This window comes from Xiphophorus hellerii, chromosome 20 (assembly GCF_003331165.1).
Source record: "Xiphophorus hellerii strain 12219 chromosome 20, Xiphophorus_hellerii-4.1, whole genome shotgun sequence".
NCBI lineage: Eukaryota > Metazoa > Chordata > Actinopteri > Cyprinodontiformes > Poeciliidae > Xiphophorus > Xiphophorus hellerii.
This window is the reverse complement of record NC_045691.1, coordinates 29,625,610-29,639,669: the sequence shown is the minus strand read 5'-3', so window position 1 is coordinate 29,639,669 and position 14,060 is coordinate 29,625,610. Positions and strand designations below refer to the sequence as shown.

The window sequence follows — 14,060 nt, the reverse complement described above, 5'->3', positions numbered from 1 at the left end:
ACATTTTCTCATACACACAACTGACATACTCCTCATGCCACTGCGGCATAGCAACATGAACTTATCTGATGGTTTTCCATGACCACAACGGTAACCTAACACCGCACATTAGAGATAAGTACCACCGAGGGTCTGTCACACTGTGTTGATGGGTTAATACCTGCTGAGTGGATCAAAAGATCTGGGAAATCTCCCACCAGAGACTGCCTGTGACTTTCTGTGGGAAGTCAGAGAAAACAGATGCAGCACTTTGATATGAGGTCAACAAGTGATTTCTGTACCACAGAGTGGGGGTCCATGATGGGTTTAAACATTCCCGTTCTTGCTAGAACGCCATTCTCTGAAGGTCAGAAAAGTGCGGCGAGCCCGTGGCAACACAATGTAGCGGACATGTACTGGCACGCCGAGAGGTACAAACTCTTCTGTCAGCTCGCCGCTGAGTGTTTGTTTGATATGTTCTCCTTGGTTCAGCAACCAACTACAGGCAGAGCGGAGAAGCTGCTGCTCCAACCGCAGAGGTCACATGCCCCACCATAGACAAACACACTCCTCTGCCATCTATAATGAGAGGCAGGGACGGATGGCATTCACATATATTTCTGGGCAAACAATAGTGCTCGCTCAAGGAGCAGGAACGTCCTGTTTCAGTGGTGAGATTTACTCTCAAACCACCTTCGAGGAATATTTTGAGTTTTTTTTACACTAATTGTGTGGCCAAGCTGCAGTGGAGAGAGACCAGAAGGATAAGCTGTCAAATACAGTTAGCTGTGTTTGGCTTTTACACAGGGATCCAAACAGAGGTCTGCTAGGATATAACAATAGAAGCCAAGGAGGAAATGTGGGACGTCAGGCCTGTAGAGTAGTTTTTGGACACAGGGGGTTACCAGACCTTAAAAAGGTTTTGGGGCTGTATTTTTTGCAAGCCATGTATGTGTAAGTCATGTTCTGTGTGGTTAAAACTGTGAAGAAACATTCCTTTGAGGCGTTTTAGAGGTCTGAACACCCAAGAATGCATAGCCATCAACATGTCCGGCATGAGGCCTTAAAATAAACACCATCTCTGGACCTTTCCAAACAGACTCCCCCGAGGAATCTGATCTTAGCCGTCTTTCCAGCCAGATCTAAATTTACCATGGGGGTTACATCAATAAGCAAGGATTAATAGCATTAGATTGGCTATATTTGTATAGTTCGATTTAATAACTGTGTCCGCCGAAGGAATGTTTACAGGTTGGCCAGGTGATTGGCATCTGTCAGAGTTCTCTCGCACAAGGTTGGACCCCTCGATTATTTGTGTAGGAGTCTTAAGCTGAATGATGAGTCCCTGTGTGTGTCTGCGATTGCACACACACACGCAAGTGCACACACTTCCCGAGGGCTAGTTCAAGTCCTTCCTGAAGCAGGTTGTCAGCAGCTCTTCGGTTTGTGTTTGTTGTCAGAGAGAAGCTGGATAAGACCATCTGTCAGCTGAGGAGGGAATGTGAGCAGCGCAAAGCAACAGTGCGCCCTACAGAGAATTGTGCATTAGGAAACAAACGTGTAATCTAATCCCACAGCCATCGGATAACAAGCGCAAAGGCTCCTTTAAATCTATAATGCAGCGTGTTTGAATCCCGAGTCCCCAGCTCAAACATCGGTGATGGCTTCTGAATGACGTGTCTTTCCCCAAACCGTTGAAGAAACTAACCGCTGAAGAAACCCAACCTTGTAGATCGTTCATTATGGCCAAATTGGATAAAAAATGTCTCGTATAGCGTGTATACCCTTTCAACTTTTTTACAATATCACATTACAACTGTACACTCCAATGCATTTTATTTAGATGTTATGTGACAGACCAACAGTATGGAGGTTGAATACAACAATTTTTGGAGAACCACCTGTGTATTGATGTATTCCTTGGTCAGTATGATGCAACTTCTGAGGCTTTCACAGAACAGCTGGATTTGTACTAATATTAAACTAAGCGCTATTTACTAATCTGGGGCGTTCTGCAGTCAGATTTCATTTAGGGGTATCAGAGTGACTTTGATAATGTCTCAAAACTTCTCCCAACAAATTCTCATTCCTCTTCCCTGTCTGGTGTAACTTTCTGTGGGTCTGTCACATAAAATCTCAATAAAACACCATAAAGTTTGTGAATGACAATCTACTTTGACTTGTGGATACTTCAATACATTTGTAACTCACAGTTTGCACAGTATTTTACACTGGATTGCTTTCTAAGAATGAGAATAAAGCTGTTGGACTCTCTCGGAAAAGTTGGTCCAGCAATCAGACATCATTCCCCGTTCTGTCAGACTTTCCTCAGCTTAACCTCAAAGTCAACCTTCGCCTCAGGCGGGGCCGCGCGGCATTGTGCTCCACTGAAATGTTGACCGAGAATGTATAATGGCAGCCGCCCAGCAGGTCTCCGGGCCGAGGCTGTTGCCTGCCAAGCTGCGTGTCACAATCTGCTTGAATGAGATGTGTAAAGAGACTGCTCTGCTCAAGAAAAACACGGTCAAGAAGCCGTTAATCATGCCGCTGTGTTAACGTGAGCCGTCATTCCCAGAGGGCGGCAAAATTAGTCGCTTTTGCTGCCAGAATCATTTAAAACGCTGGCAGCTAAATCAAATTTGCGAGTGATCCCTTTGCCATTTATATACATATTTATATATATTCCTTTATTTAACCAGGTAAACCCCGTTGAGACCTAGATCTCATTTTCAAGAGGGACCTGGGCAAAAGAATTTGCAATACATAGCAACCTGGTTACAAGATCAAAACAATTAATACATATGCACAAGTATAAAACCATAAAAACAATTTAAAAACAATGACACTGTTTCATAGAACCTTGTTGCCTATCTTTAAGAACTGTTCGAAATAAGTCCAGTGAAATAATTTCCGACATCTTAAGTTCAGACTGCAACTGATTCCACGCTGTGGGGGCCAACACACTGAATGCCTGCTTCCCTTTTTCACTTCGAAAGCGTGGGACATGCAGAAGGATAATGTCATTGGAACGTACAGAACGTATAAGATTATTGAAGCAGACGTATAAAATTGCACCCTGAATCCCCAAACTCGCCTACAAAATTTGCAGTTGCAGATTACAATTACAGGAAAGGCTCAGGCAAGCTGAGCTGCTTTGCTCTTTGTCAGACACATTAGAGCAACACAAGAGTCTTATCCGTGAGATTTAAAGGCTGGAAGTAGAGCATAAATGTGTCTATTGAAGCCAGATTAACACTTAAAGTAGTGGTTCTACAGGAGGACAGAGTGAGGTACGAGCGAGTCCTGATCTGGTTCCACTCCTCAGTCTGCTGAACACAGACAATCCAGGCCTCTCGCCGAGCATCTTGTGGCGATGTTGGCCGACACGGCCCACTGGCCGTTCCCATAACTCAACGCTCCACCGTGGCTGTAAGGAAGGTCATTACTGGGGTTGGAGGACAGGGAGCCAGAGCTCAATGGCTCCTCCAGACATTCGAGCTCAATGCTGGAATCAGAGGCCCGATAAATGATAAATGCAGAGCTGATGATTGATCGCACAGGATGTGGGAAACTGACCAAGACACAGTAGCTTTATGAATTGTAAGGTAAGCAACTTACAATTTGCATCCAGACGTGCAAGGCAGCTTAACCTCAAAGTCAGAGTTACAGGTCCACAGTGCGACCTTTGTTCAACAAGTAGGATCTGATACTCTGTTGGTTTTCCACCGAGAGCCTGGTCACACTACATTGATGTAAATACAAGTATTAGATGCTTCAGCTAAACCCCCAAAGCCTCTCTACACACATAAACCCTTAAAAAGCCCTTAATCCGCCCCCCCCTCCCCACACACACCAGTCCTACCTGGTTTATATGTCTAAATCTACCCATTAGGGACGTGAAGAGCATTTCAATTGTTTCTTAGCCTGCAACTACACAGATCTGCAAAAATAAAGGGCTGGACGATATGGTTGAAAAAAAACGTATGATAAGCGTTTCATATCAGTCTATCGATAACTGTCGATATAGATAATTATTGATTTATTTGTTTTAAATATCTAAAATACAGCCAAACCAGTTGTGTGACTTTTCCTGTTTTATCCAAAGTTTTCCTTCCATGCCGTCGTTTTTATTTTTAAGCAGCTGTAAGGCACAGTGTAAAAACCTGAAACTACTGTTGCCCAGGTTATTCAACAGGTTGTTGCTAGGTAACCAAAGAGTGAGTGAGTTAGTTGATGCTAGCCGTGAGACGTTGAGCAGGTAAACTCTTTCCTCTGCCTACATTCACCAGAATGCTTCGGCATCGGAGTTCAGTGAACAGGAACAGTTTATATATTGAATAGAAGATACTTTCTGTCAGATGCAGTATATATTGACATTGACCACATATCTATAATGTCTATTGTTATTGATTTATTGTCCAGCCCTAGCAAAATATGAATGATGATCCTTGAATGGCACGCTAGCAAAAACGACCTACGTTCAGGACTACCAGTGAAGCGTGTCTTGTACTAAGCAGGAAGTCCGATAGTAAGTGCCAGTTTACAGCATTTCATGGCCAGTTTTTATACTTCATTAGAAGGGTGATTACTATTAGCAGAAGTCTCCCGATAAAACTTACAATACGATACAGATATTGCAGCTTTGAGTATTGAAGGATACTGAAATTCACCCATACTATATAATCACAAATCATAGAAAGTTTTATTATTTTGTAGTGTGTAATGTTGGAGAAGATTTGATCAAGTGATATTAACAACAATAGGTATAAGAACAACCGACCCATTTATTATTAACTAGCATGTTAGCATGCGGGACACAAGTGGTGCTGGACTGAAATGCTGGAGCGGACTAAATGCTGGAGCGAACTGTTTATATTGGAAATTTTAGATGCAGGGCAATATGATCCGATACCCGTTTGTCTGGTTGATAGACTGATTTCAAAAACGATATTTGATCGAGACACCTCTGAATATTAGCAATACAAGATAATGTTAAAGTCTCATCATTAGATGCGTCCAAAAACTAATGAAAAAAGTTCACATATTTAGGTTCTAAGTATATTTAATAAATGACAGTTTATCGTTTGCACCAAACTCGGCAGCCATATTGGATTGAAGTGTTTGTGTTGTGAAGAAACATCCATTTATCTTTATTCAGGGAGCAAGTTTCCCATTTGTATTTCCAGCTTGGGAATGTTTTTATTTCAATTGAAACTTGCAAATGGATAAGTGTTTTTTTTCTCTCTCTCTCTCTTTATTGTGACAAAACACAACTGTTTCGCAGTTTTAAAAAATGCCTCGACTGTGTGGTGGTAGCGAGAAACCTTTAGAGGACTATCTGTATCTAGGCAGGTAGTGCTCTTTGAAAAAGTTTGAGAAGCGCTCCCTCAGACCATAACAAGTAACTTTGTGTAAATGAGGAGTACAAACATGGAGAAGAGATATGGCACACTGTCAGACAGAGTCAGCCCCCCGATCCCTCCGCTCCATCCCTCCGTCTAGGAGAATACTTGGCTGCTGATGGTGATCTCCGGGGCTGCAAGGCCTGCATGTTACAGCCTGTCTCTCCATCTTAAATTAAGAGCAGACAGGCCACGTTTACTTTGGAAATATGTTCGGCTTGAAAACGTTCACAGGCAGAACTTGCTCTCATGAGCGAAATAAGAAATAAGGAGGTGCACCGCATTGCAGCTTTATAGGAAATTATTCCCCCATGCTGTTATCCAAGGGAAAGAAGGGGCTGAATTTTAGGTATCGTGTTCAGTTCATGCTTCGTACCCCGCAGTGTGCTTCGGTTACCGGGCGGGACTTCCTCCCATTAAGAAAGGATAACTGAATCCAAAGTGACTTAGCAGTACACAGGTAATCCCACTCAAAATGCTCCTGGCCATTTCTCAACAAGACATCAGGTTACTGAGGGGAAAAATGTAATTTTCCACTTTTTAGACAAAAAAAAGAATCTGTTTTTACACCACCGTTTCATTTTCTCCCCCTTCTGTTTATTTGCAACAGAGGACGATATGACATGGATGTAGTCATGGAGCCGAACCGATGCAAATAAACAGATCCTTCAGATCCACATCCTTGATCCTGACAGTGGGGTGTGTGTGCTCACCACTTGACACTGAGATGGGTGTTCCTCCACGCTGCATATTTCTCAAGTTTCAAATTGGGAGAAATTAAAAGTGCGAGCCAATGCCTCTGCAAGTGCAGGACATGTCTCTGCCTGCAGAACTCCCTGCAGAGGAGTGTGATAAGTAGGGGGATAAAGTGTGGGCAAAGGGGAGAACGAGAAGTTTGCGGTCTGATTCTTGACCCTCAAAAAACAAGGGAACCATATACGAAATGTGTAGCAAGGATCAACTCAGTCTACAGCTGTTTGATTTTCAGTCTGAAAAGGAGAAAGTGCACCAGTGGATTTAGTCCATCCATTTTGTTATAAAAGAAGTTTTCACAGTTTCTTAAATATGTCTCGATCTGACATTGGTATCAGAAATCAGTCCAATATCAATAAATTAAAAAAATGCGTTGGATTATATCGGCCGGCATTTAAAGTCTCCAATACAAGCATTCTGCTCCCGCATTTAGTCTGCTCCAGGATTTCTATTCATCAGCACTTGTATCCCGCCCACGAACCCATTAGTTAATAATTCATTGGTCAGTTGTTCTCATGCATGTTGTTGTTCACTAATGTTCCCTGAATAATATCACTTGATCAAGTTTTTTCTAACATTCCACACCACAATACAATTAATAAAAGTATGTATGATTCGTGCTGATATTGGTATTGTATCAAAAGTGAAAAAGTTATGTTGCGATGCCCCAGACATGCAGGCTACAGAATCAGCTGTGACTTAAATATTGCAGTTCTGACCCAATAAAGCAATATCTAATCAATTAATACCATGTTAGATAAAAACTAACATGAACCAACTGTGAACTAGTCACAGTCTTTCAACATTTCAAATCCTTTGTGATTTTGGTCACCATGTCTCGGTACCCAAAGTTCTGCCAAAACCATCTGACACAGTTGGAGGTTGTTTTTTTTTTAAGGTTTTGTTGGCTCTAGTGGTCTTTATTTGAAAGTAGTTCAACAGGAAACAGGGTAATGAGAGAAGGGAAAGACATGCGGTAAATGTCGCCAGGCCGGGAATCGAACCTGCGACCACCGCCACGAGGACTAAGGCCTCAATACGTGGGTTGTGCTTTGCCCCTGCGCTACCACAACCCCCCAGTTGGAGGCTTGTTTGATACTTAAGTGTTGTTGGGCAGCTTCAATGACAATTCTTCATTTGTCGCCTCTATCAGCACAACAGGATAATTGAATTGCTTCAAAGTAAGAGTCTCATAGGATGCCGCACTTAAAACGCACACCTTCATATCAAGGCCTCATAAATATATATAGCAGTTGTTAGATGAAGTCGCGTGTGGTGCTTGGTGCCTTTGCAAGTTGGGTCCTCACATTGATGATTAGTATAATCGGCAAACAGCACCTCATCCATCTCTGAGATATTCAAAGACAGAAAAGTTAGTTGCACTCAAAACTGAAACAAGTATAAATTAGAAATGGTTGTGTTCAGTAAGGGTATACTGTTCTTTAGGTGGTGACATAATGTGACAAAAATACCCTAAGAGCCGCTGGCACATCACAAACAAGCTGCTCTACCTGCGCAGCGCCCTGAAGCGCTTTCCAAGCCGTCAGAGAGAGGTGTGTTAGTTCACACACACCGGAGTGGCAGGAGTGATAATTAGGGTGTTTAAGAGAGGGCGGGAGAGGTGACATGCTCTCACACATCAAAGGCCGCCCTTGTCAAGAATCCTCGGCAAATATTTTGAATGCTGTCAATGCAAAGAAGCGAGACTGCAGCTAAGAGGGTGTTATTATTCCTCACAGTCTCTGAAGACCCGCTTCTTCTGCAAACAGGACTCATAGAACAGCAGAAGGCAACTTCAGAGAAATCCTGTAGGTGGTGAGGAGTGGGGGGGCTGCAAAGGAGGCAGTTGGGTCAACTTTTAATAGGGTGCATTAATGAGCCGAGACGCCACAGGCGACAGTGACACAGGTTTTAGAGACCTGCTCAATGGAATAATTTCCATTAATTCAGGTGAGCCTCGGCTGTCTGCTGCCTCTGGGCCTGTGTGGATATTCTCTGGTTTGTATGTTTGTTGAAATTTAGATTGAGCGTACAGACAACTTCAATCTGCTGCATGATCTAGTAAACCTGTTTTGGTCTGTCTATCTTTCTCTAACCTGCTGTTGTTTCTTAAGTAGATTCCTGTTTACTTCTCCGGTACAAACAAGCTAATCCTCCTGAGCTCCAGATTAATTCTCTGCAGATGATACTTTGTTCTAATTTGGGAATATGCTTTTTAAAAAATGACGAAAGACAAGCACGGCTCATTTTGTTTGAGCAAGTAGAGCTTTAACCCTGGAAGACCCAGACATAGAAAAACATGAAAAATAAAGTTCAACCTTTTAGACGGTTTTGCAGGAGTATTTTGGAAATTAAAGTATAATTTTTTTATAAAGTTTTATACAAATGTCCAAATATTAAGGGGCAATATTGTGTATTGTTATCTTTAAAAAGCCCTGCTCTGTGAGGAGGAGCTGTGTCTCTAAGGCGGAGCTAGGTCCAACCAGGCGTTGTGCACAGTTGAATGGTTGCCGTAGGAGATTAAAGGATTACTCAAACATGCATGAAAGAATCAAAGCAACACTCCATGTATGGTTTTAATGAGATACACGATGTAAAGCTAAAAAAAAGTCTAACTTACATAATAATGACCCTTTAAATATAGTATTAAACATGCTCTACTTTGGATTTTGTACAAGGGGTGCACAAAAATTATGCAAGTTCTAGACATTGTGATGATCACCTAAAATAATTTTAAGGATATTCTATGTACTTCATTTTGGTTCATTTGGTAGTGTGAATCACAGAGATGTTGCTTAGCCAAGGTTTTTCAAGTTGTTTTCCTGTTAGGGGAACTTGTATGCAAATCTCCTATCCAATAGCATTCCAACACTGAAGAATAGGCTTCAATCTCTAGAGTTGAGTATAGACAAGTTAAAAAGTCCAGATTTATTAAAAAAAGAAGAAGTTTGAAATAAAGATGTTGTGACATTGCAACACTAGGTCTTACAGTTCAGTGCTCAACTTTTGACCTGCCATGTGGTATTTCTCTGCTGCGTGTCAATGATTATTCACTTTCCTGCAAACTAGCAATTGAACAAAAAACAAGAAACTGTCACAAAACGTCTGCAACGGTTTCTTTAATGCAACGTGACAATGTGTTTTCACATGAGAGTTTTTCATTACAGTTTAATCAAAGAAAGGCAATTTACATGCAAATTAACGTGGTGTGTTTACACAGAGTGTTCCTGGCTTACATCCAGATGACCATATCCGACAGCCGCTGCTTTTTTTTCCTCTTCGCTCTTATCTTAATCTAGCGCCAACTTTCTCACAATGACTTCCTGCGTTCGCAGGATAAGGAAGCACCTGAAATGGGGGCAATCAGTGGGCATAGTGACACGCAGATGGAGATTAAAGTGCCATCTCCTCTTGGACAAGTGTTTGCCCGCTGGATGCCTGATAGGCCACCTGCACTCCTATCTCGTTAGTGGAGCCACTTCTAATCAGCCGGTTTTGAGGCTCGCAGCCTCATTCAGCAGCGGCTACTTTTAACACGACTCGTCTCCGTGTCAAACGTTACGAGTAATTTGGGTTTGTGTAAGCTGTACGCTTCAAAGCTAACATAGAGGTGACAGAGCTGCTAAAGAATGTGTGTGGAGAGTGGGCATGAGGTTAGCTGTGCTGCTAAATGAGAAGGAACGATAACGGCATAAGAATGCAACAGCTGCTTGCCTTGGCTTAGTCACCCTTTTGAAGAAGGGGGAGGACATTAAAAGTGAGCAGCCACTCAGTGCCAAATCAGAAGGGATGTGTCACTTAGTAAATAACTAAGCAAGGGCAACTGACTGAGATATGATCTGACCCACTGATTATGACAAAGAGCCTGAAACTGAGGAGAGGAATGCTATTGTGAGGTGTATCCTGTGTGTGTTTTAATATTATAAGTGATGCTAAAAGTGAGGTTGTTCATGAGTTTCTGCCCCACTGGGAAAGGGTGTGACCCTCTCTTGTCACAACTGGTGTTGAATGTAAACTGCATGGTGGATCTACAGCGAGGGCGCTCCCACATCACACATCATTAACCAGATCGTTCAACCTTCCTGCATCCACAAGTTGCACTATGATGCCCTGCGAGGTGTAAAGGGACGTGACACCTTGATGTTCAGCCCCGTTGCCACCTCACTGCTACTGCCCCGCTCACCCCTCTTGGCCTTACGCGCTCTGTGCCGACCTGGGGGGGCTCACTCACTCTATAATTAGGACCCACTGTCGTACCCTTCCCCCATCTTTGCTAATGGCACCAATTTGTATTCACTGTCAGGTCCGATGAGCCCTCATGCGGAGAGATGGCCTTATCGCGGGGGCCTCTGGCTCCTGTCACCTAAGCCCCGCTCACTGACGGACAGAGGGAGACGGCGAGGCGGGAGGAGGGGCACCTTGTCTCCTTTTTCATGTAAACTCTCCTAACAGCAGACAGATGTGCTTTTGGTGCAACAAAGTGTGACAAAGCGCTGCTGCAAAAAAAGGTGACGAGCTCCATCGAGCTCATGGCGTCTCACCAAACAAATGTACGTCCGTCTCCCTCAGTTTGGTAGAAACGTATAAAAACAGATGCATGTGGAATTTGGAGATGCGGTCATGAAAGAGATCATCCCTCGACTGTCCCGGTTTAATAACACCCATCTGCAATAGCAGAGCTCTGTTTTAATGGAAACAGGGTTTTCATAGTCCGCACATAAAAAAATAACACGTTCCCATCCCACACGTCCAATTTGGTAATCCTCTTCCTTGTGACTCCTGAGAATCATTCTGGGGATCTTCAGAAAAAAAAAGGCAGACATGCTGCTCGTCTCTTCTGGATGACGCCTTGGTAACGCCCGCCTCAGCTAATGACAGTCAGCAGGGATGCTCGGACAGCCGCCAGGAGACACGGTGGAGGTGAAGGGTCATCTGTTGGCGGCGGTTGGCGATTTATGTCCTGGTTTAATCTCGGATTAACTCAGGGTCAGGGTCATCCCTCCTCAACTGAAGCAGAATCAGAAAACAGGGATCGCCTGGGGTAAAGTAGCATTATTGCACCGCCTGTCCTGAATTACAACGAGAGCGTCCCAGTGGGGTAAACCGCTTCAGGGAGAGCCGATTCTGTAAAATGTGGCTCAACGGACTCAAGGTCGTAAACTTTCTGCCGTTGCTGTTACTCATCTTAATACAGAACTCCAGCTGGGACAGAGATCCTCACACACACGCCCACAGTGTGTGGAAGTGTGGGTCGCCCCATGACCCGGTGACTCAGTCTAGCCACAGTAATGTGCGTAGTACGTTCAAGTTTCCTAAGCACATTTAGTGAAGTGAATTAATCTTCAAGCTGATTTCATACAGTGGCCAAAGAAATAGTGGCCAAAGAAGTAGAAAAAAACAACAACTTGATATTTCATGAAGCAGACGCCACTAAGACTAAACCTAAAACCCTGGCTCAGAGAGCTGTGATACCTTCAGCCTCCCTTATCTTAACTCGACATGCCTCAGCTGAATGTCAGACAATAATCCCTGCATGCTGGACACATTTAGAGGCAGAGAAAAAATTGCTGCCATGTCTGGCTCTGATGTCTGAGTCCAGACTGGGATAAACCCGGAGGACACCATCAGCCAGAACAGCAATATAAACTATGGAAGATGATTCGTTGCCACCCTAAGCTGGTGCTAAATGTCAGTGAGATTCCCCGAGTTCACCAAAAACAACGGGTCAATCCAGCTTCCCAGATGAGGCAATATCCAACATCAGGTTCACAAGAAAAAATGAGATAAACTAATAATATTTTGGGGAATACTAGGAATTTCTATTTTAGCTTTTCAAAATAAAGTAAAAAATTCAACAAGTCAAACGATTATAATTCCACAATGCCCACGATAACAAACTCTCCCTAAGAATCATGTTGTCAATATCATTCGATCACATCCATCTAGATCACAGAGGTGTACAAGCTTTTGGGTTATTGGAAGTAAATTCATCATGATGTCCAATTCATGAAGTCTTGTTACACCACAACAACAAACAGAAACAGAGAGGTTAAAAGAGTCCAACGGATTATATATGTATAGTCGTTCCAATGGAAGTACTAGATAGTTTTTTTTATTGAAATATAAATTATATGTGTTTGGTTGAACAAACAATATGCAAATGTCAGCCAATTATTTGAAAGATGCACAAATTATGGATTTTGGTGTTGCTTCAAATCCTGGTCAGATCAACACAAAGAAACTACAGCAGAAGAAATGTTTGATCTTCAGAAAATCTTTAAGTGTGTTTACGCAACTGAAAAACGCTGCAGTAGTCAAATACAGCTGATTCTTCAGCATGTTGACTTGTTTCAGAAAAGGGAGGTCAGAAAATAGAGTATTGATCTCTCGGCTTTGTGATGGCTAAAGTACTCTGTACAGGATGCTTTGCCTTGGCCATAAACCAATTGACTGAATGTATCTCACCGCAAGAATCACACTGCCTTGCAGGGAGAGAGAAACCCATTAAAACTCAAGTTTTCACCTTCTACTGCATTGAGGCTGTCAAATGCCAAGAACAAAGTGATTTCTTATTTTCTTTATTCCTGAAATGACGGTGGATTTTTTTTTTTATTATAAATGACGCAGAATGTCATAAGCGCTGATAAACACTCATCTCTGATGTTTCTGGCATGATAAAAGCAACCAGTTTCATCAAAGGGAATCAAAAAGCAAGTTTAAGCTCTGGTAAGGATTAAAGTTGTCTTTGATAGTTTTGCAGTTTTCACTATTTCCCAATCTTTGGCTCTGTGAAAAGTAAATCCTTGTTCTCAAAAGTCTAAAAAGGAATGCAGAAAATTTTTCTCTTCACTAAGGTGGAGCGACTTTAAATTATATTTGTACCTTTGAGCCAACATCTTCGTTGTAAAAATCATTAATTTCTTGAGGGCCTTGCTTGAGTTGTGTGAGCAAGCCTCTCCGCCGTATATCTCCGTCTTTCTCAGGTGTTTTCTCAAAGTGCCAGAGGAAGATTTACAGTTGCAAAGACACAGGATACAGCAGCTATGCAGCCGACAGCAGTAGCCCACTGTTATACCGGAGGGGTGCAATGAATGCCTTACTTGTGTAGGGGGTCAAAGTGAGGGAGGCCAGTTGTTCCAGGCCCTTCCTGAGAATGACATCGATGCTCAACACATTGTGACAGCAGCTATTGTGGCCCGGCTCTAGTCCTCTTCCTCCCACCGGTCTCCCACTGCGCTCTCGTCCTCACCGGCGCCCCACCTCGCCTCTCGTTTTTCCTGTTTCTTGGGTGGGCAGAGTAAGATGTGAGACGTTGGAAGGAAAATTTGCTGCGTTGGAGCCTCTGCGGTCATCAGTCACGCTTGTCAAAAGGTTGATGTTGTGGACAGAAGCAGGAAGCTGGTGGGGCGTTTTGAACAGAGGCAGACAATCAGCTGGGTTCAAACCTGTCCATGAATCCCAGGCTTTGGGGGATAGGAAGTGGGATTAGGAAGCTAATCCCAGTTTTTTTATCATGTGTACACCAGCTTTAGTCTATTTTGTCTCATCACATTTTTTCTATACAACCGGGCGTTCCTCTGACATGAAGATGATCAATTCTTTTTCAAACAGCATTGTGTTTTGGGCCTGCACCATGAACACCCAGGGGAATCAAGGCTCACATAGCCGACTTCCTCCAAACCCAACTGATGCGGACTCTAAGGGAAACCCATCAGCATCCAACAAGCACCACAGAGTAGGGATGGGCAATATGCAAATACAGTTTTATCGCAATATTTCATGGTACTATTGTGATAACGATTAAAGTGACAATAAGAACTTTTTTTTTTTTCCATACATGGGGCCGCAATTATATCTCCCTTAGAACACCAGTCACAAAAAAGTGTGACTTTTATCAAAACTGCCCACAGTAACGGCATTTAATCA

General features: G+C 43.0%; 1 protein-coding gene across 5 annotated transcripts in view; it reads right to left on the bottom strand.

Moving 5' to 3' along the window:
• LOC116710836 (semaphorin-3F-like) overlaps nucleotides 1–14,060 on the bottom strand; it is a 76,175-nt gene that overhangs the window by 24,349 nt on the left and 37,766 nt on the right. The window lies entirely within an intron of this gene.